Here is a 23,333-nt window from a genome sequence, read left to right on the forward strand (position 1 = left end):
TGACTATTTCAGAGTTATTACAACAACAGCAAGAGTAAATCGCTCCCCAGTGTTGATGTCATTGTTCACTGCTGTAGTGTACTCTGGAAAGAACTCTGAACTCTGGAAAGCTCCTCCCACCTCCTTCTCCTTTCAAACGGATCATGAGCTTCGCCCCGCCATTTTGCACTTCTCGACAGACTGGTAAGTTTCTGTAAATCACTTAAGAAACCAAATTTTGGCATTTCAGCAAAAAAGAATAATTAGAATAACTGAATATTGTTGTTCAACATAGACTCCAGTTGTTTTTGTGTCTTGAAATACCGACTAGCAGAGGGCTAACCTGACCGAGTTGAAAGCTAACGTTAGCTCAAATGTGCTCGCACATTAAGTTAGCTAGGCTAACTAGCTAACATCAAACTCCACAATGTGGGCAAGAGAGGTATTGACAGTATTGTATTGTTTTCAATGTCCATAGATGACAGTAAATAGCAAATACTGCGTGTGTGGGGAGTTGTGATATTATCCGTGACAAACCTTCCCTTTTGAGTGCATGGGCACTCCTACAAGGATTCACTTTGAAGCCAATTAGATTAAATTAATAGTTTATTTTCTGTCTATTGCTGTCTAATTACATTCAGTCGTTTTTAATGTGTTTGACAAAAGCTAGTTAGTGTTACATTTAACTTCAGTGTTGTCTCAGAATGAATTGTGATGTGGGTCATAATGCCATTTCACTTTTTCTGTTTTTACAGATGCCATGTGATTAAAACAAAAATCATCGTTTCACAGTTGGAAAAATCTGCGTTGGCCAAGAAACCTGGTGGAGACGATATTGTCAAGGAACACAACCGGACAAAAGGTGACTGAAACTCTGAGGTAATTTAGATGTCTCTTCTTCATGCACATCTGTTCTTCTACGCTTGTGGGAAAAATATATATATATATTTATTTTAGGGCTGTACTCAACTCAGAACTTTGTCTGTCAAATTGGATTTGGCTGTTCAATACGAAGAATTGTTTGTTTGTACAATTTTTGCCAGCAAGACTTGAGTCATTTTTCCGAAGGATGATTTGTCTGCATTTACTGTGGTTAAAATAGTTATTGTTATTCAACTTATACACATCTTTCTATCATCTGCCAAGATACCAATAGATTCCAACCAAGACCTTTACAATAGAGCCATGAGGGCTGTCACTTTAAAATATTGTATCTGTAACTATATGTTTTAATACCAAATTTGAGTGCAGTTAGATTTACACACTGTTTTTCACACCATGAGCAGAGAAATTGAAATAAAAGGTAGAAATCTGTGAATCTCTCCTTTAGAAATGTAATTCGAACACCTGCTGGTAGATTGCAGATGATAGCGAAGTTTGTTCTATAGGGTTAAAATAGCTTGAATTGTTCTGTGTATATCCTCTAAATGCACTGTAAACACACATATTTCAATATTTACAGACATTGTTAAGATTGTACTATTCTAAATATACCGTGTCTTTTAAGAACAATGTTTTTTTCCATCTTTGAAACTGAAAGTGAGGTTTAATTAATTGTTGCACAATGTAGCACAAATGGGAGTTACACTTGCATCTCTAAACTGTTAATGAAAAATTGTATGCAAACTAAATGTTTTTATTTTTAATAAATTGTTATTAAGATATGATATAATGGTGTTTGTTGTTTTTTCTCCTGCAAACATTTTTTGTTTTATTGTTTGAAGTGTTAGCTGGATATGGTCAAGTAGAAAATGTAAAACTCTTAAAAGTGTTCTGTTGAAGAGTTAAAACAGAGTAAATTGAAAATAAGGTGTTGGGTAAGAATTACGCTAAGGGAGTAAATACAAGAGGAAATATGTTTTAACACTGGCAGGAGTCAGTTCAAAATCAACACTGTATTTGGAGTAATTTCTTAATCAACACTTAGTGTCAAGTAGGTTTAACACTCATGAAGAGTAACTTATTTAGAGTTAATTTTGATTAACACTCAAAAAGACCTAGTGTCAAATTGCAATAACACTAAGAGTGTTATTTACATCATAGTGTCAAATTTGAGTAACACTTCTCAGTGTAGTGTAGTGTAAAATATTAACTCTAACCAGTGTTAAATTGACTCTAAAAATGTAACACTATGTCCAGTGTTACTTTAACACTCTGTAGATAGGGACCATATGTTCACTGAATCAGTGTTAAAATTTACTCTTTAAGTGTTGCATTGACACTGTCGATTTTACTGTGTAGAGGTGTCATTAAAAGTGAATTTTGAATCTGGGCATTGATTCACACAGGCATAATTGCTTTTGAAGTACAGTAAGCCAGGAGCAGGTGATCATAGGCTTTCTCTGACGTTAAGCTTCTCTCATAGTCCTGGTTTTGGATTTCAAGGCCCAGAATCGTCGTAACATTATCACAAAGTTTAATAAATGTACAGAAGTTTGGCTTCGTTTCTCCGGTAAATTTGGATGTAAACTGACAGCTTACAATGTTACACATTTAAAAAATTCATGGATCGTAGGAACAATGCAAGGAACTATAAGTGGCACAAAAACAGGCCTTTATTTGCACATTCTGCATCCGCATGCATTCAAAATAGGACGTAACAAATATTTTGTTCAGGTATCAGCAAACTCTTTAACATTTTAACCAAAATCTTTTTAGGTGGTTCCTGTCCACCATACTTCATTTTTTGGTTAGTGTGTGTGTTTGAATGCATGCATAAATCCCAAGTGTAACAATTCTCATTTTCGAAAATGAGGATACCTCAATGACATTTAAACTCCATTTTGCATTAGAGTATTCAATAATTCTGTTTTATTAATATGTTCAATTTATTAGTCTCTCTTTCTACTCAGACAGAGAAACTGTAAAATATAATGATGAAAAAAAAAACAATTATAGGCTGGTCGAAAACGATCTTGTGTTAAAGACCCGGGTTCACTGAGGCAGTTTGACTGTCGTTTTCTCACAAACTAATTTAACTCATTTGTGGGTAGAGGGGGAACTGATGTTCAATGTTATTCTGAAATATTGAGCAGAGTTCAAAATGTGGACAAGAGTTTAAAGTTGTTGTTGATGTGAGAAAAACAACAACGGCTTGTCTTGGAGGAAGCATTTCCTCCGTTGAATTTGACATTTTCTGTCAGCCATGCTTCTGCTTGCTATGCTACTGTTCATATTCTAGGTTAGGGTTCAGGGAAAGGTCGCCTTAATGCTAGTTTTGTGTTACTTGTCCCATCAATCCAATTCACACCTGCCGTGGAACGAGTCTCCTCAAAATGTGATCCTCTCCTCGTGAAACCTGCTTTGAGTAAAGCTAATAATAGCAAAGCCGAGACGGCAGCTCCTGTAGGAATACTGTGGTTGGTTGTTATTGGAAGAGCAGCTATGTTGTTTACGATCATGTCATATTCTTAAGTTCACCTTAAATCATGCGAACTGGAATTCTAGCATACTAGTTTAAATGCTAATCATTTATGCAGTAATTAGTAATCAAAGAGTGAATAGCTGATGCAAACCAATACACAACATGTCATGCTTTAATCTGCCAGATTATCACTGTTTGCAGACCAATCACTGTAAATGCTGTTTGATAAAAGACATTTGCCAGAGAATGTAGCGGTAAGTGTTTCGCACACTTGATTTAGATGATGAGGATGGCTGTTTCATTTTCAGGAAAACTTGAATAACCCATTAGCTGTGAGCATTGGCCCTGATTGATGGCTCCAGTCCATGCCTGGATCAGGCCGCCTCAGCAATGATGGAAGATTTAAGAGCACCAACCTTCGGGCAGGTTCGTCTCTGCTGATAACCATGGGGGATAGCGCAGCCTGCCCTTAACTTATTCTGACTAATTTATAGTCCGGCTCTCCCAGGGCACATTTCCAATGCTGGACCTGGGAGCACGATGCAGCCTCTCACAGCTGTCTGAGCAGACTGAAGGAGCTAGGCCAGGATTGCAGAGGCTGCCACTGAGACCTGGACCTGCCATGTCGGGTCAGCACAGCTCAGCCCTGATCAGAATGGAGTCATGGGACATGTCATCTTGGGGGGGGACCACAGAGAGATGGGAGAGCAGCCCTATCTCATAGTTTCCCTCATTGTGACTGCTAGAAACTGTACCTGATTATTAGTGAGTCAAAGATAGTAATAATAATACATTTATTTTATATCGTCCTTTAAAAAGGTGCTCAAAGGCACTTTACATGATAAAACAGAAACAATGAAAGCTATTTCAATATGAACAAAAGAGATGACATAACAGTAAATAACAAAAACACGCACTGGTCCAAATGCAATGCCAGAACCCACCAGCTATCGTCTCACCATAATTTAGATTCTTTTGGTTTAAAATGAGTTTGTAAACTGGCTAGTTGTGAAACCCCTGATTGTACACGTCGTCTCTCAACTCCGAGTCCATTCACGCATCTCAAGTTGCAAATTGGAGTGCAAACAACGAGCAGCGCATTGGAAAAGGAAGTGGCCTGATATCAGCTGGCTACGTGAGAACCACAGAAATGTAGGCCCTCGCCCCCAGAGGCTTATCCGAGACTGCCTGGCAACTGATTACAGCCAAGAAAAAGCTGAGTTTTTTGTGTGATTAAACAAAGTATAGGTAACGTGTAAGCTTTACTGCTGCTGGTAGGCACACTTTGCTACGTTAGCTGTCTTTATAATAAGGTAAGCTGACAGACTACTAGCATTTGTCTTATATTTATTGTAGAGATCGGAAAGTATTTGCCAAAATATCACATTTATTCTTGTAAATACTGTACTTGCAATTAAAGAAAATGAGAATACATCCTGTTCATAAATAACACTGTCTGAACTTGTGTGCTAATAATTACTCTGTTTATTTTACACTTTGACTGGTCACCGAAGCCCCTTTTTATGATTCATTTGCCCTGTAGCAACAAGGAAATTAATGACATATTCATGGCTTATATGTTTTTTCACTGCTGCCATTAGAGGTTTCGGTTATACTATTTTTTAATACTAAAATGACATTTGATCCTCTGTGTGCCATCAACATGACTAAAATTATGATCATGAAGTGGAGGCTTTTGTTGGAAATGACACTAAATCAATACGTTACACCCGTTGGAGAGTCTCCAGGAATGATTCATGAATGAACAGTTCCTAACAATGCGAGGGAAAGCACAGCGTTTATCTCATTAAAATTGGTTGTGTTGTACAGAGCATTGATTTCAACCACATGTGACATGTCTCGCACTGTGAACGGGCTTATTATGCCGCAGCATAAGGTCAAAGGTTGTCGGAGGGAGCTACCAGATTCATTAGCTAATTAAAGGCCGTTTCCTGAGTGGGAGTTTAGGTGTTCGACTCTCTACTAGTTCTCGCTCTCAGGCTTCAACATGCTAGAGCTCCGAGTTCCTTAATGAGGGTTAGAACATGAATTTCTCCGATGAAAAATTCCCCAGCGTCAAAGTCCCCCAATTATATGCCCTTGTGGAGGGAAAATATATATAATTATGAATCTGATCATCGCTAATTAAACCTAGGGGACTTAATCCAATGCAATGACAGTGTAGCTGAGAGTTTTGTTTGGGAGGGAAAATAATTGGAGTAAATAGAGAAGAAAATGAAACATGGATGCTTTCTTTAAGGAGAGTCTTTGTTAAGAAAACTCAGTTTGTTTAGATTATGGATCAGAATCATCAGGCATCTGAAGGATTTTTTTGCACAATCAAACAAACAGTTATTATTATTACAACATGTAATACTTGTCCTGATCTGCATCAGCAATGAAGAAAGAAAACTGGGATTTGAAAAGTCAGGACTGATGGTATGGAAAATGACATGTGGGAACATAAGTAGCCTCAGATGGACGGAAAAGCCATTGGGGATAATGGAGTGGAGCTCAGTGAACAACATGGTGACACTGTGTGGCTTTATGGTGTCAAGAGTGTGTAGCAGTGCAGCATGTGCGAAGTGCTGGAGGACAGCATGCGTGCTCAGCAAAACCTTGCCCAGGATAAGAAGAGGTTTTAAGGATATGTCTGATCCAGAGGCAGATGAACTTGGCACCTAACAATTATGGACTCAACACAGCTGCCAGTTTGCTCATGTCCATCTCTGGTGTTTTCTTAATTACATAATTAGTCAGAGTGTTGGTATATGTGATTTCCCTCTATGACATGCTGTCATTAGCTTTGAACCTGCCAGTAAAACATGGCCCCCAGGAGAAGGCTAATTTCTGGTGGAGACTCATTTAATAGCTTTGGCAATTAGTGGATGCAACATTATTATTATTATTTCCCATGCTTACTGCGCGTGTGAGTCATTCCATTTGCTCATGCTTTAAGCAGTGTATTCTATGAACATTATGAGATATACTAAAAGCCCAATACCTTGTGTCACAGATGACGTATTGCAACTCATTGCTCTCATTGCTGTAGTCCAAAGACTGACTAAAATAGACATGCAAAACAAACAAAAAAACAAGTCTCAGCAGCAGCCTGAACATGTTCATTCCACATAAGTATTTAAAATCTTATATCAGAAACAGTTAAGCACGTATGAACCACTTTCTCACAAATGGTATTTCTTTAATACCACTTTAAAAGCACTGACATTTGAAGATCTCTGGTAAAATGTCAAATAAGTGATGATGTAGAATAAAGGCCTAATGAAGGAGCAAGTCAGCATCGTTTCCAGTTGAATGTAAAAACAAGGCACCTTTAACATTTCAACCCAAGCCTTGATAATCCGCTCTTTGCTGACCTTTCAAATCATTGCTTATCACTTACTATTATTATTTGTCCTTTGCTTGAATGCGGCTATGCACAGTCGCATTTAAAGAGCACCCGGGGGCACAGAAAGATGACACCGACAGAACAGTGTTGACACAGCGACTGTGTGTCTGCTGATGCTACATTACAGGGGTGTCACTGACTCAACGGAGCAATGACTTTGCTGAGATAAAGAGCACGGTGCTGACTGGCGGCAACACTGTCACCAGAACCACTGGCGATTTTCAGCTTCATGGGTGCTGTGCAAGCATGGTGAAAATAGTACTGTGTCATCGCGAATAATAATAATGAGGGACAGGATTTAAAGTACACCCACAAAAAATTCCAAATTACAGTAAACACCATTATGGCCAGGCCAAACCAGACATATTCTTATCTCATAAGGGTCTTCTGTCATGCAGCCTACTTTCTGCCAAGTACCTCAAGTACACTGATGCTGTACTAAATACTAATAGCAGAATACGAACAGGCTCACAGTTACAATGCTAAAATGCTCAGAATGCTGATGTTAAAGGAATAGTTTGACATATTGGGAAATATGCTGTATAAATCTATGTATAAATCGATACCATTCATATTTTTGTACAATATGATGCTTCCTTCAGCAATTGGCTTGGCCTAGCACATATACTTCACACAGGAGAAACCACTAGCTTGATTCTGTTCTAAGTTAACAATATCCGCCTAACAGCATGTTTAAATGAACATGTTATATCTTGTTTGTTAATCTGTACAAAAGCTGAAGAGTAGAAAAGTAAAAATGTACAAAGTTCTGGTTTTATGTGAGCTTACATGCTGGACTATTTTTCGGTTGTGCGCAGCAGCTCCTGGAGTTTTTTCTTGTCTTGTAAAGAGGTTGCCAGAAAACCGAGACTCAATTAAAAGTTCCTTACATAGCCCCAGTCAAACTGCAACTTGTCATTTCTTACACTGTGGTTTTTGTGTCTATTAGAGAGCTTTAGCGGTGCTTGTAGGACGGTTTCCCCCTATTCTTCTTTGTGCTAAGCTAATTGGCTGCCGGTCTAATATTTACCAGACAGATATGAGAGTGGTATCAATCTTATCATCTAAATCTTTCCAAGAAAGCAAATGATAGTATTTAAAAAAATGTCAAAACATTATAATTGCTTAAATTAGCAACTTTAAGCAAGTAGGATTTAGCATTTTCCAATTTTCCCAGTATTACGGCCATATGTGTTTTTTCCATCAACAACTACAACAGCCATTATAATGTTCCCTTTAGTTTAGTTTTGACGCATGAGTGGTGGGTCATTTCTGCAGTGCCCATAGTGACACAGTCACACACCATAGCCAACACGACTTTTTTCCCTCCTAATGGTGATGAATAGCCTGTGGGCTGAGGGAAACCCTACTGTATCCTTCACCAGACTGAACCATAGGACCCTTATGAGGGACTAAAGAATAGCTGAGGTGGGTCGAGCCATCATCTATAATTAACCCTCTTGGGGCTGACACATGATATGTGGAAATGGCTCCAATTAGGTCATCCAGCTGTAAAGTCCAGGGAGGGTTGGTCAATAACAAAGTTAGAGGGGATGGTTGTGGATGGGACTGAGCTACAATCATGTTATCAGAGCTGTATTCAATCACTGTGTTCTCAGCCTGTGCTGTCTTGTGCTGCTTAAAGTAAGCTGATTGCACAATTCAAAGGGTATTTTTTTTTCCCTCCAGTATAAAGACCCGTATTATTCCACAGTGAATCCTCTAAACAGCTTCTCATGTTAAAGCGTAATGATACTAATTCTGTTTTTACGGTCACAGGCTTTTCATCACTTGACATCAGATGCATGCATATTACATTTGAATAACATCTCAATCTGCCTGCAGATCCTAATTAGAATATCTCAGCCTTAAGTAAAGCCTTGTTCTTTCATAAAACATCTATCACTTGCACTGCACTTAAGTAGATTTCTTGGTTGGTAACTACCCAAACTGATGTGTTTTCATGACCCCTTGGAGGTGGCACGTCATCATGATTTTGATGAATGTATCGCTGAAGTTTGACTGACCCCTCTGGGCCTTTGACCTTTAATGGACCCCAAAGATTTCTAGTTGGATGGATGGAGTAGAGACATTAAGCAAGAGAAAAGGTCACTGGCTTAACACAACTATTCATCTAGCTGTAATAATGTCAACTGTTTACTTCGATTATGTGCCACATCATAGGCCTGGCTATGTTTGACAGCATATGGTTGTATCATCATTATAGATTTTTAATAGTTTGATTTATAATTTTAAAGTAATAATTAGGTAAATTGCTTTACTCATCACACTATATATTGAAAATGTTTTTTTACTGGTGTTGTAAATGCGAACAAACATCTCATATTTACTTTTCAGGTGCTGTATTTTTAGAAGCAATATGTTTGCCAAGACATACAAATATCTCAAATGTGATAGGAACAGAGTCAACATTATGACGATAGCCTTTCAACAAAAAAGCATCATGCCCTTTGATATGATCTTGAGTAGGATGTGCTTTCCTTTCACCTTGCACAGCAGCTGGATTCTCGCAATGTCAAAAGATCACACGATAATCGCGGGATCACTTGTCACACAATTTGTGTCCGATAAGCCAGAGCACGGACCAAAACGGCATCCTGTGAGGAGCTAATGGCAGCTACGGGTGAGGCTTAGGTGTGTGCGAGACGACACGGAGAGGCAAATGTTCGTTATAAACAACACTGCCAACAATGAGGTTAGCGTAGATCCTGCAATGGCATCAGTTATATTAGAACTGAACATCATTTTTTTTATTGAAAGAAGATTGGAGTACGGCACTGAAAGCTTTGTTTTTCGGCAGATGGTTCATCCAATCACCAGCCAGGTATATTTTGAAAAGGTCTGCCCTTTTCTAAACAGTTTCCAATGACAGCTTCTCAGACGTCAAACCATCTGGCGGATCAGGTTAGCTTTCCTTGCCTGGCTCATGTTCAATTTGTCTTCAGCCTTTCGAGATGCCAGTGGGCAGAGAAATGACCCTTTCTCTCTCTAATGCTGTTGCATTATGGAATAACCTCTGGTCGAGCATCGCAGAGGATTTTCACCAGCTTTTTATTGATTAGCCTCTTTGTCCAATTCAGACTGAAACATTGTTTTTTATACAGCTCTGAGTTGAGACAGAACTGACAACTCAAGGCACACTGAAACGTACAGCACATCCCTTCTTTCAATTGGTAATCCTACATGATGAAGCAGCTTCGTGCAGCGTCCCCCTGCACATTGCTTCAGTTCTATGTGTGTGTATGTGTTTGTCTGTATCTTAACCAATCAGATCTGTCCGTGTCAGTTTGTTGTGTCACGGTTGGTAAGCTCATAACATTCAAATGACACTGTTCATTATCACCCTCTCAGCTTTGATTGTAGTCTATGATAAAATCAAAACAACTATTAATCTTCATATATTCTTTTGTTTCTTTGTGCATCGACGCACAATCTGCGACTTGCTATTTTGACAAAAACTGGATAATGATGTATTGCAGGAAAAAACATCTGAATTACAGTGATTGGTACCAGCAGGATGACCAAAACAAGGTGTAACTGATTGGCCCAGAGGCACTACACCTGGTGAATGACATGTTGCCTGAGAAATCAAGCAACTCTCCACTTATTTGAGACATTGACAAAAAACTTTCCCACCAAAACAACAGGGTGTCATTAGAGTCCAGGGGTCAAATGTCAAATGTCTAAAATCATCCCTTGCACGAAGCTGTCTCGGTCTTAAATAGGACACATTTGTCATGCATTCTGGGTAAATCAAGACTTACTTTCAAACTAAAAAACATGGCTGACTAAACAAACGCGTCACACCTCTCTCCACCAGCTCCCTTCACTCCTAAATACAAGTTTCGATTTGTGGTAGGATTCAAAGGTTACACGGGCATTTTACTGTAAAAGAAACCGAAACTTCCAGCACCATATAATCTCATTTGGAGCAGGCATGTCGCAAAGCTGAGATACTGTGGCTTCTTAGTGTGGCAGGGCTCAGTACTTCTGCTAACCTGTCAGTCAGGATCAGGATGTTTCTTTTGAGCAAAAGACAACAACTGAAAATGCCCTCGCTGTCACATATTTCCAACAGGTTACTGCGAACATCATGTCAGCAAACCGCAAATTATGAGCTAGGCTTTGCTCTCTTGTCATTAAGTGCCATTGTTCAAGCAGGTGTCACAGATTGTTGCCATGGAAACACAGGTCTTAGATCTGAGTTAGCCGGGGAGGTAAGGTGGCCTTTTATTATATGAGCGATGCGAACACCCTATCCAGAGACAGATTACTTTGTCCCTTCCGGGCTTCAGTAGAAACATGTGGTAGCAACACGGGGGACTCTGTGAAGAAGATCCGCTCTGTATGTAGATATACGAACGAAAACCCCAATTTCTATTTTCATGTCCACTAAAACGAAAACATACTTGTTAATATTATCTTTCATTTCTGTCAATAGAGCACCCTAAATGCTACAAACTGACCCTTTAAATAGTTACTTAGATCAGGTGTTTCAAGTCTTAATTACCCCTCCTCTCCTCAGTGCCTTGATTGGTCCAACTTCCACCACCAGGCTCAGTGTTTTTCCCACTTCAATCGAACCTAATGAGACTTAAATAATGTCAGGTCAAAAAGCTCTGATAAAATGGAATAAAAACACAGTGGCCATATGCTGAGCTAGAAAATTGAGCAATAAGAATGCCTCGGAGGGGTTTGTTGTTGCTAAAGAGCTGCAGGGCAATCTTGGTGAATCCCTGTTTGCTTCCCAACGGAGATGATGCAAGTCTGGGGGGTTGTGCTTTAGCTAAGGCTGTTGTCCTGTTAACTGCTGCTAGTTGGGCTGGCCTAGAGCTGTCTAAAGACACACACACACACACACACACACACACACACACACACACACACACACACACACACACACACTCACACCCTGATGTGGTCTGATGGGCTTCAGGGTGATTTGACATCTTTAAAAGCCTTCAGGATCTCCCGGTTTGTGTGTGCGTGCAAGTGGATGCGTTTGTATCTGCGCTTGTGTTTTTGTGTGAGCACACATGGCTGCATGTTGTCTGTATGTTTTGTGGGTTTCATCAGACAACTCAACGCCAACTTTCACAATTCTCCAGGACCTCGTTGAGTCTGAGAGCAGTCCTAGTTATCTAATCTTGCAGGACCTCACTGGATGCAGGTACCATACAGCGCTGCAGCCAGCTGGCTTGTGGATAAATCCCAAAATGTCTGGGAGACTGAACCACTTATTTGGGTCATGTCGGTTTGAGTGGAATGGAGATGTTCAAATGCTGAACTTTCAATGATCTACTGTGCTCATTTTAGCCTTTTGTGTGCTTAAAAATGTGATAAAACTAGGCTTTCACCAGAATTTGGCATTCTGTTTGCAAGCCTCCTGTAATTTGTGTATTTGTTACAGTAACTGTGCCATACAACTCCTCTGTGCATGGTTTACACTCCAAAACCAGGTTGCCGTGAACTGAATAATTCAATGTTGAAGAGGGAAACGCTAAAGAGACATTTCTCATGATAACAATGAAGTTGCATCATGGCACAACACTGTTTTACTCCTTCTAATCTTACAATACAACATTATCTATGTCTGCGAAAGATGTGTCCTTGCACAAGTGCCTCAGAGCTGTTGCAAGCTGCTGTTGCCCTTAGTACTTTCAGCAGTTCGTATAGTAGTTTCAAGTAATTAAAACAAACTCATTTGAACTTTTTTTGTAGGTTTTTTTTTCCCAAGTTAGAAATGAGTGGGTGGTTTCATGACACATTCAAGGGTCTGCCTTGTTTAATAAAGCATTGAGAAATGACTGGTGGAATACAAAATAAACTAAAAAGCACAGAGAAAACGTTCACTAAGCATTTTCATGGCAGCTGCTTTTTCACCACAAATTTTTAGGTCAGCCACTCGTGTGCTCGCTTGGCTTGTGAGAATTAATGCTACAGAAAACTGCCAAGGGGACAAATGTAATTGTGGTGTAGGTGGAGAAACCCAAGTAAACATTAATGCATCTCAGCACTTACTAAAACCACCAAAATGTCTGTTATTATCTCTGAACTGCTCATTTTGTGTAAGTAATCACATACAATGATTGTGCGTCATGCTTGGAATGTCATCACTAATCTCAGAATAATTCAGCATCTACATGTAATTATCTGAAATTGAAATGAGAAAACACTTCCTGCAGGACTTCTGCATAGCAGGTTTGTGTAATTACAGAACAAAGAGATTGTGCAAGAAAGGGCAGACAAAACGCTACAAAGAGCTCGCAGTAGATTTGTGGGAGTGACAATAATGCGCAGTGTCTTTCTTGTATTAAGAGTGACAAGATCACCCTATCACAAGCTGAAATCTTGGCAGGAAGTTCAAGGCCTGCCTTGTTTGCAAGCATAAGGAGAAACCACAATGGATGCTTTTTTTTGGGGAAGGCGCATTCTCACTTAATAATTTACTTTCCAATTTCTTGTTGGACAAAAACCTTGGTCTCTCGCGTGTTTATCATCCAGGGCAAGGGAGAGACACAGGCCGCTAGAACCGAACGGGGAATGCACTTACTGTTAATAACAATGCCTGGAGGTGGGATATAGAAAATGATGGTCTATTCCAAATCTGTTCTGCAGCCTTAGGACATTCAGAACATTACTATAACTATTGTAAAAGTACACTGCATGTTTAGCCTTTTATATATTGGTAGAGTGTACCTCTGTTTGGGAGATTAGTCTGAATACTTTTTTTTTGCATCTAACATCGTGTGCAACATCTGAATTTTCTCTCGTCCATATGCAGATGTTTTTTTATTGCCTATAATTGCTGACTATAATGTTTACTACCTGAATCCTGGTACTTTCCCACAAGCACATGAGCCATGTGTTTAGAGAATTGCATAGAAACTCTTAAATGACATGAATTATGATCAAAAACATTGTAAGGCCTTTGATTCTACAACCTGAGATTTCAATATTGTGAATGGTATTTCAACCTGCTTTTTTGTTTATTGCAGATAGTTTTTGATCTAATTCCATCAGGGCTGGAACAAACAATTGACAATAATTAAATCAATTGTAGGTTAATTATACATAAAAACAATAGTGAAAATGCCCATCACAATTTGAAAGCCCAAGGGGATGTCATCAAATGTCTTGTTATATGACCAACAGTTAAAAACCCGAAAATTCAATCGATAATCATGTGATGAGAAGGAAAAGCAGTAAATTCTCAAATCTGAAAAGCTGAACACATCAAATGATTTAAATGATTAATCAACTTTCAAAGTAGTTGCCTGTTAATTCTCTGTTGATCAACTAATCAATTAATCGACTCAGCTTTCATTTCCAGTGAATCACATTTCATTTTACCGAGCTGTTTTTGTAAATGTATTTGTTTGTTTCACAATTTCACAATTTCCTCAAGTCTTGTTTATTTATTTAGTTTTGAAACTTTTTGTGTCTCCATATACAACACTGCAGATTTTAAATGACAGAATATGAACACCGTACTCATCTTTTAACATAAAGAAAATATTAAAGTTTCGTTTTTAACATGCAGTAATCATTTTGAATACATGTATCTAACCTGATCAGTAAGATTTTAACAAGTGTCAGCCAGAGCAGAGAAAGAGAGGCTTTATATTGTAGGTGTGGCCTCATCTTCTCTTAGCTTTCTCTCTCATCCTCTCTCTCTTTTCTGTCAAACTCTGTCACATACAACCACCCACACACCCCAATTTCATCTCGTCTCCCTCCTTCTTATTCTAGTGTCCTCCTCTTTCTCCACCTCATCTTTCATCCCCCTCTCTCACAGACAATTTCTACCTGCCTCTTTTTTTTATTAACTTCCTCCTCCTCACCACCCCATCTCCAACCTCCCTTCTCATTTCTCTCTTCCTCCATTCATCTCTCTCTCTCTCTCTCCCCCCCCTCTGTCTTTTGACTGGCTCTCTCTGGGGGCGGATGTGTCTCTGTGGCCCTCTGCAGATCTGGAAAGGACATCCTCTCAGTTTAATTCAAGTCAACCCCGGTCTCCTGGTGCTCCAAGACGCAGCATGTGTGACAGCTCTACAGAGACAGCCAGAAGGAACAGACAAGTCTCATCTGCATATACGTGTGTGTGTGTGTGTGTGTGTGCGTGTATGTGTGTGACAAAAAAAGAGAGAAAGAGGGGGCGGGGGCACCGTGTGTTTCAGCCAGGCATCTTTCAACAATTCCCCACTGACTGAAAGAGTTAATTTCACACTAGCAGCAATCATAGCCGTCTATAAATCTATGATGAGAGGCTGCTATCTTGATTACTCAGTGCTAATTCAGCTCGCACCAATTAAGGAGGTTTGGAGTGCGATCTAAATTATTACATAACATATGCTATGTGCTCTAAGCATGTTGGAGAGAAATGAAACTATGATCATGAAGACGTTACAGAACGGTGATTATTCTCACATGTTGAAGCCACACATGAGCAAACAGTTTGCCGAGCGCCCACCTAGAGTCAGGCCGCCTGTGGGAATATTGCATGTAAGAACAGTTAATGTCATGGAACATGGTTATATACATGGCCATAAAATAAAGCCCAATAAAACAACACAAATGTGAAAACAGAGTTAAATCAATATCTCTCGGCTGCAGTCTCAACAAAAATAGGTAACCTTAAAAAAAAAAAGAAAAGGAAAATGTAGGATTCATTGCAGGGCTGTGAGTTAATGCCGTTATTTTGTGTATATGCTCTCAGAGACAATATGCTGATGCATGCTAACATTTGCTAATTAGCACTAAATGCAAAGTACAGCTGAGGCTGACGGGATGTCATTAGTTATATTCATAATAAGTCATAAATTAAAGACAGACTATAATTGACCTGATGATGGCACTAGGTGTTCACCAAAGACATTAGGATGCATCCTCTGGGAACCATGAATGTGTGTAAAAGCTTTTGTTCCAATCCATCATGTAGATGTTGAGATATTTCATGGGGTTGAGTGACTTCGAACTACTGGCGGCGCTAGATGAAAAGTCATAAGGATTTATACTCTGTGAATCATCTGTACACAATTTCGTGGGAATTTTTTCACTTGTTGTCAAGACATCTCACTAGAAGCCAAAATGTCAACGTCATGAGGGGGTTATAGGAAATGGTGTAATATGGTGTAATATACAAAAGTTTGAATATTTGGTGCAGTGTGAAACATTGCTATGGACCCGTGGTGTGATCCCAGCACCTTGGCTTATGTAAGACGTATATATCTGTGTGCTAACCTGTCTTATTTCAGCTGTGTTTGCTTGCACTGGGAAAAAGGCAATATGAGAGTATAAGGTTTAGATTCATCTTACCCTAGGCTTGCCAATAAGAAATCATGATATTTTCTTCTCTTTGGTAGTGAGGAGACAACAGAGCCTACAAGCGATTTAACAGCCAAGCCTCTCTTACTCCCCCCCCCACCCCCCCCCCCCACCCACCTCACTATCTCATCATTTGCTGCCTCCACACCTTAAGATTATTTCCTCGGATTTGTCATCAGCAGCGTCGGATCTTGAGCTCTCACACCTTCCCCCCTCCCTGCCCTCCTCTAGTCTCCCAATCTTCTCCCCTATGCTCCCGTGCACTGTGCCCACATATATATCAACCTCTAATAATATCGGAGGCCAGGGAGTATGTAGCCGGAGTAAATGGATCTGTCAGATCATTTTGCCCCTGTCTTCCACCTAATTCCTCGCCTGGATTTCCTGGTGAAAATGGACTATATATTGGACAAGCAGCCAGACAGAAAGTAGGAAGACTATCCTTGATAGAGAGAGACAAGAGAGTGAGAAGTGGGAGGAGGTTTCAACCGCATCCTCCTTTTACCTTAAACCACATCCTTTGATGCTCACAGAGTGTTAATTTTAGCTGCCTTGTAGGAAAATATAAGAAATATAAATAAGGCATCCGTGCTTGTGACATTGAAAAAAGGAACAAAGCAAGATCGTCAAGGTACATATATATTTGAAAAAACATCTCTTGGATATAAATACACTGCTCCTAACAAAGGAATTAAAAATGTGCATAGATCCTTAGATGGAATGCTGGTTATGAACTTCTTAATTGCTGTACTGGGAAAACATCAAATGCATATGAATGCGTGGCACAGTCCTGGCCAGTTGTATGGAAATGTGTACCGACCACAACAATGACAACAATAGGTTACTCACAAGCAGTCCTTTGCCCGTCTGCAGCAAGCACAGGCCCCTCCTCCAGTGTATTCCTTTCCTCCTTGTGTCGTCGGATACTGTCACAACTCTTCGTCTCAAGCCGGCCTTAATTGGTGCCGCCTGGCGAGCAAAGATGTGTGCAGTTGAAGGTGGTCTGAGGCAGGGGGGGGGACGCTTGTGACCTCCAAACTCTCCCAACAGTTTCACGTCCTCAGGGCTGGCCCCTGGAGAAACAAGAGCACGAGAGAGAGACGCGAGTAAGAATGGGCTTCCTCTTCCCAATACAATGAGGGGCATTGAAGAAAGGGAATGAGCAGGATGGCAGCTGGGAGGAGACGCTGCCGTACTATAACAGCAGACGGGTCATTCCCAGTGCCTCGGTGACGCGATTTGTGTTTGCATCTGGACAGCTGTCGGGAGAGTTAATCATTGTGTGTGTGTGCATGTTCCTCTGAGGACACTGGGGAGCTACAGTTACAAGCTGCTTGACAGACAGGAAATTGATGAGATTTTAGTTTTGGCCTCCATAGGGTGTGCCTATTAGGACTACACCCATGTAGCTGACTTCAGCTCCGTAGTTATTAAAGTATTTCACATATTCGTCATACAGAATAAAAACAACATGGGTAGCCTTTATATATGTATATATATATATATATATATATATATATATATATATATATATGTATATCTGTATATATATATACATATATATATATATATATAATAAAAAAAGTATGTATGTGTTATTAATTAGTTTATTTTACCTGCATCCTGGTGGAAAATGACAGAACAGCAAAGAAACACCTTGTTAAAATATGGCCAGATGCCCGTCCATACACAAATTTGACAATGTATTCAGCCTGCCAGCTATTAATAGCCCCCTTCGTCTTACACGTGCCCTCTAGGGAGTGTCATCTCAAAACGTCCATTTGGAAGAAATAAGACTAACACCAGATGCACTTCTCACTCGCTCCACCACAATTTTTCTCCCCCAGCTGCCGCGCTACATTATTGATGAGACTCCCTCTGTCTGCCTCTTCTGCCACAGTTTTGGTTGTGCTCGCCTGTGGGCAGCCGCTGCGGCTGCAGAGGAGGACCAGCTGATGCAACGCGCGGAGAAATGAGACAAGGGTCGGGCACGTTAACAGCCGATTTGACAAGATGCGATGCAGAGGGCACGTAGTGTCGCAGGTTTGTTATTGGTCTAATCTAAATTCAATAGGGTTGTCATAAGGGAAGAAAGTAATTATCTGAAAACCATGGGGAATACCCCTTCTGTAGATCCAGCTGACTCGCTGATTCTCGACCTGAACCAGAGGATTGTAATTCAAATTATTAGCGATGGACGAATGAAGCTTTCTAAAGTTTGGTTTAAACAAGTGTGTCAGGGATGGTTCACTGTTTCGAAGCATCTAATACCAAAATGGCAACATCTGCTGGCCAAACCCTTGGTATTGCATTGTTATGAATGGATTAAAGCAGTGGTCCACAGCGATTGCCTGCGCCCACGAAGGTCAACACAGCTCGGGGTCAAAGTTTAACAAATCTTTGGCGCACCCTTGATCCTCTGTGCACAGCAGACATCCATACAGAGCCGTTGCAACACGCACAATAATTGAGAAGACGCGTGCAAAAGCTGTTTTTCCCGGATAATGTGAATATGCCGTCACATATGTGTACAATATATTTAAAGCTTGGCCACACAAGTGACAATTATAAGATAGGCAAATACTAGAGAGTAGTGTCAGTAGCACCAGAAAAGAAGAGACATCATATACAAAAACACATGTCATTTAGAGAGCAATATTTACTTGAAATGAAATGCATTTTAAATTGATGTGATTAATATTTTAGTGATGTTGACTTGAAATGGTCTTTATCTTACATGTAAAACTGTATTAAGTGAACTCCAGTATGCTTCGGGTATGATTTCACACATATACCACAGAGACACACACACTCCTCCACCATCACCATGTTTGTTTTGCTCTGACATGATGGAGATTGAAAGACCTGTCCCAACCTACACCTCCTGCATGGCAGGGAACAATACATCACCGCATCCCTCCTCATGGTTAGAGGCTCAAAGCACGAAACTGTGTCAGGTTAAATAAAAAAAAATCATCGATGTCTTATATAAACAGAATTGTGGGCCGTGCATACAAATCGACAAAAAACAAAACAGTATCAATAGTCCGCATGAAACTATTCAAAGCACACAAAACAGCACAGAATATAATACTAAGACCAGATTTTAAGTCAGAGAAACTCAAAAAAAAGTGTTTTTCAAAACAGTTAGAGGACACCGAGTTGCCCGGCAGGTCATTTCAGTGCCGAGGGACTGTGATGGAAAAAGTTCAAACAGCAAAAATTGTGAGCTTAGACTGTAGAGCGACCAAAGGAGGCCAAGGATCTCAAGCTGTGCCTCTGCTCATTGGGGGTTAATAGCTCAGAGATAAAAACCAGGCACCAGCCCAAAATGTGTCTTTTGTGCCACGCGTAGCTATGGTTACTAAGCTGAATATAAATCGGCTGCTGATGGGAGGTGTGATACGGTTTGAGCAAAGGATAGTGATAGTTTTCAAGATACGCTTTTTAAATGAGGATGGATATTAAGTCATTTAGATGTTTAAATCCAGACTGATACGTTCGCTCAGTTACTCCAAAAACCTCCACACCTGCCTATCTGCCTCAGGCCGTTTGTGGCTCATTAGTATAATAACATCAATATTCATGAGCTACAAATGGGAGTGACCCCCTCTATTCAAAAAGACGGCTTAAAGCAAAAATCTCTATTACAAACCTAACTAAGACCCTAAAAGGGAAGATTTGTTTTTCTTAATTAAACAGCAAAAACACGCAAGTGACTGAAGATACTCCCAACTCATGTTCCTAAACAATATATTTTTTTATATAGATAATCCCTGTGATTCAGTTCTCTCCATGTTATTGTGATGTACTAAATACATTTATCCAGCAACAGGGTGATACATTCCATCTGCGATGCATTCAGAAGCTCCTTCATGACTCGAATGGAGTCACAGCACAAACCCCGGATTTCAGAGTGTGTCGACTGCAGCAGGCGTCTCCATTCTGTCACGTTCTGCTCTATGACCAGACACCGAACACTTAAACACACACACACACACACACACACACACACACACACAAACGTGAATGTGTGTGGGAGCCCGCAGACATGCACACACACACACACACACACTTCCACACTTCCAGACAAGCTCATACTGTGCGGCGAGCTGTGGCTTTGACGTGGGCTGACCACTGCGGCCGCGATCATTCTGTGCATCTGACAGTGACGGATGGAGGACAAAACATGAAGACGGAGGATTGGATGGAGGGAGCAGAGAGAGAGTGAGAGAGACCAGACGGAGTGGTGTTGGTATTGATTGACTTCAAACCTGCTAATGCAACCCATCAGAATAGAGACGGACCGATGTTCTGTATGTGGGCTACACACAAACGCACCTTCAAGAATCAATGCTTCTTCGTGCAGGAGTTGTCTTGCAGGAAGAACTCACAAAATACAATAAGGTGCAAAAATAGGACTCTTCTCCTTTATGCAGTTTTGATTGGGATTTATATTTCTATATGTTCTGACAGCTGCAACGTTTTTGATATATTTTCTAATCTAACTCAGGGTCTGGAGTCAAAGCTGTAAGAGCCCTGCAGGGACAATCCTTCCTAATTGTGCTTCCACCTGATGGACCCGACGGGGGGGCCATGTGCAGGCCATCAGGATAAAACACAGGCACACACTGTTCAGGTATATAGATCAACAACAATATATAGTTCAGTGCACATACAGGCTCGCTTTCCCGAGGCAAGAAAGGCAACCGCTGCACTATGGCAAGAGAGAATCACATTATTATTTTTTGCAGAATTCACTATATAGTTACTGCTTTTATGTGTCTCTTTGTATCCTTGGAGGGTCAGACGTTTGCTACATTGCACTGCAGAAATTCTCCAGACGTATAATAATCCCATCACCGATAGTAATCTTCTTCTTTTTAAAGTATGAGTGATCGCCGTTGAGGAATAATATCGTCGAGTGGAAAATGCCCTGCTTAGAAAAAAACAAAACAAAGCCTCTCCTCTGCTGAATCTTTGATGGTGCGTCAGATAATGCCAGAGATAATGCCAGACCTGGTGGCCTTTTTTTATTCTGAAGACGTCTGTCATTTAAGTGTAAATTGCCAGGTTTGTCATGAAAGAGAATTCATCATGCCTTTTGAGTATGGCTCTATGATTAATTCAGGGATGTCAGTTGGTGAGTAAATGCTTCTTTATTCTCGTGTAAGTGGTCAATATTAATAATGCACACGCGGGTCTAAGTTCAGCATCCGTCTTGGCAAAGTTCAGCATGGGAGGCTTCACCAGCTGGGCACGCCACGCTTGTCACCACCGTTCTTACTCTTTCTTCTTCTTCTCTCTATTCCACTGCAGGCTCGCCACTTCATCCTTTCTCTCTCTTTCTCTCCCTGTCCCTGAAAGGCGCCATACGGCTCTGACGCCTATTCTGATAGAAAGATGTGGCCCATCAGCAGTAATTGGAGGAGCTGCGGTGGTTGGGTTTCTCTGGGAGGCGGCGGCGTGATCGATCTCATGGATGGTGGAGGTGGGCAGGCAGGCTGACAGCGCTGTATCCCCCACAGCTCCTGACAGCTCAATGAAGGCCAAGCCGCAGAGCACTGGATGTCCTTTTACAAGAACAATCATCGCGCGTTCAGGTCACCCTCGAGCCCGTAGAACTCCCAGCCATCCAGTTAAATTCATAATAACCCATTGAGTCGATTATCAGCAGGGTAGAAGCTCGTTCAATTTAATGTTAGCCTGTCATCACACTCACATTAAAGAATAAAGGAAATGTCAGAGGCCTAATAGCGATGATGTGGTGTAATTATCTCCAAGGTGAATTATTTGAAAGATTTTACAGCGATGATCTCCCGACGCCCTCATACATTCTGCGGGGTACACAATTTAATTGCGCACTGTGCGGCGATGACACGATGAAATAGCACGAGAGGTGGATGATGGATGCCGCGGAGACTTCACACAAGCAGGATCATTTGCAGACACAGGCCGGTGTCAGTGCCGCGCCGCGCTTCCTCATCACGGCTTTGTGGAGCCGTCTTTTGTTTGTCCTCCTGTTTACGGTATTTCTCTCAAGACCAAAACCGTGCTGTGCTGAGCTTTGCCTGACCATCGGTTGCCATGGCGACGCATGGCAGCTGGGACTGATGGCGTGCGAGGAAAAAACCTCAGCGCGCAGGTTATCTCAGAAGAACTATTTATTCACCTTGCAGGGTCTTCATCCTTACCACTGTCGGGGACCTCGTGTTGCCTATTGTGTTAAAGAGAGACCAGTTGGCAAAAATGCAAAAAAGCGGCTTCATCGGCTCTGTTGAATAATAGAGGAGATGTCCCACATACAATTTGGACACGATACTGTTGAGTCCTACATAGTTCTCGTGTTGTGGCCTCAAATCTTACTCTCCACAAAGTCCGGTGTGGATTCCAACACTACATCAGCCAGTCCAAGCAGATTGTTCCACTGATGATACACATGAATGCGTGCAATATAACAATACATTTCTCCAGTGGCTGCCATTTCTTTGACAACATTCGGTCTTTGTTGCAGGGTTTCAGCCCTGTGATCAGCAATATTGAAGCGGCAATCAATCACGTGGCTCTGGCCGCGTCAAAATGCCCCCATGTTCTGGCTTGGACCTGCCCAGCTATTGCCACATATACTGACTACTACACTACCACACCTTTTTGGAAAATGTAATAATATAGTCTCTAAGAAGTCTGGCTGCTTCCTTTTCATACTATTGACTTAAAAGATTAAATTAATTGTTCAAATGGACTTGGAGTTAAGAGCAGCCCTCACCCTCCAGGAGTTTGGCAAATACTTTTAAACAGCCTCCTCTCAACGCTACCTCGCTACCTGCTGATCTCCCTCAAGGAGAACTTCTGACAGAGACAGAGGACAGGAGAAGGTTGTGGATTTACAGGCAATCCCCCCTGTAATATTACCTCTCTTCCCCCTGCCACACACACACACACACACACACACACACACACACACACACACACACACACACACACACACACACACTATATATATAAATATATACACACACACACACACTATATATATATAAATATATACACACACACACCACCACCCACACCATTTCTGGAATACACTGATCCCTGTGAAGAATTCCCAGCCTCAGCCAGAGCTGCAGAGCTGTACAGGAATAACATCAGCAGCCTGGAGGTGCTGCTTGGTGAAACAGCCAGGATCTCAGTTGGTCTCTGGGGTATAAATAGATAATGGCTCTCCATGTTGTG

General features: G+C 40.9%; 1 protein-coding gene across 3 annotated transcripts in view; it reads right to left on the reverse strand.

Moving 5' to 3' along the window:
- The window catches only part of LOC306701130 (galactosylgalactosylxylosylprotein 3-beta-glucuronosyltransferase 1), a 73,617-nt gene that overhangs the window by 22,944 nt on the left and 27,340 nt on the right, over nt 1-23,333 (reverse strand). For all 3 annotated transcript variants that reach the window (XM_079166384.1, XM_079166383.1, XM_079166382.1), the window contains exon 2: nt 16,950-17,173. The gene's annotated coding sequence lies outside the window, so the exon portion shown is untranslated. The remainder of the gene's footprint in view (nt 1-16,949; nt 17,174-23,333) is intronic.

Source organism: Pholis gunnellus, assembly GCF_910591455.1.
Source record: "Pholis gunnellus genome assembly, chromosome: 9".
NCBI lineage: Eukaryota > Metazoa > Chordata > Actinopteri > Perciformes > Pholidae > Pholis > Pholis gunnellus.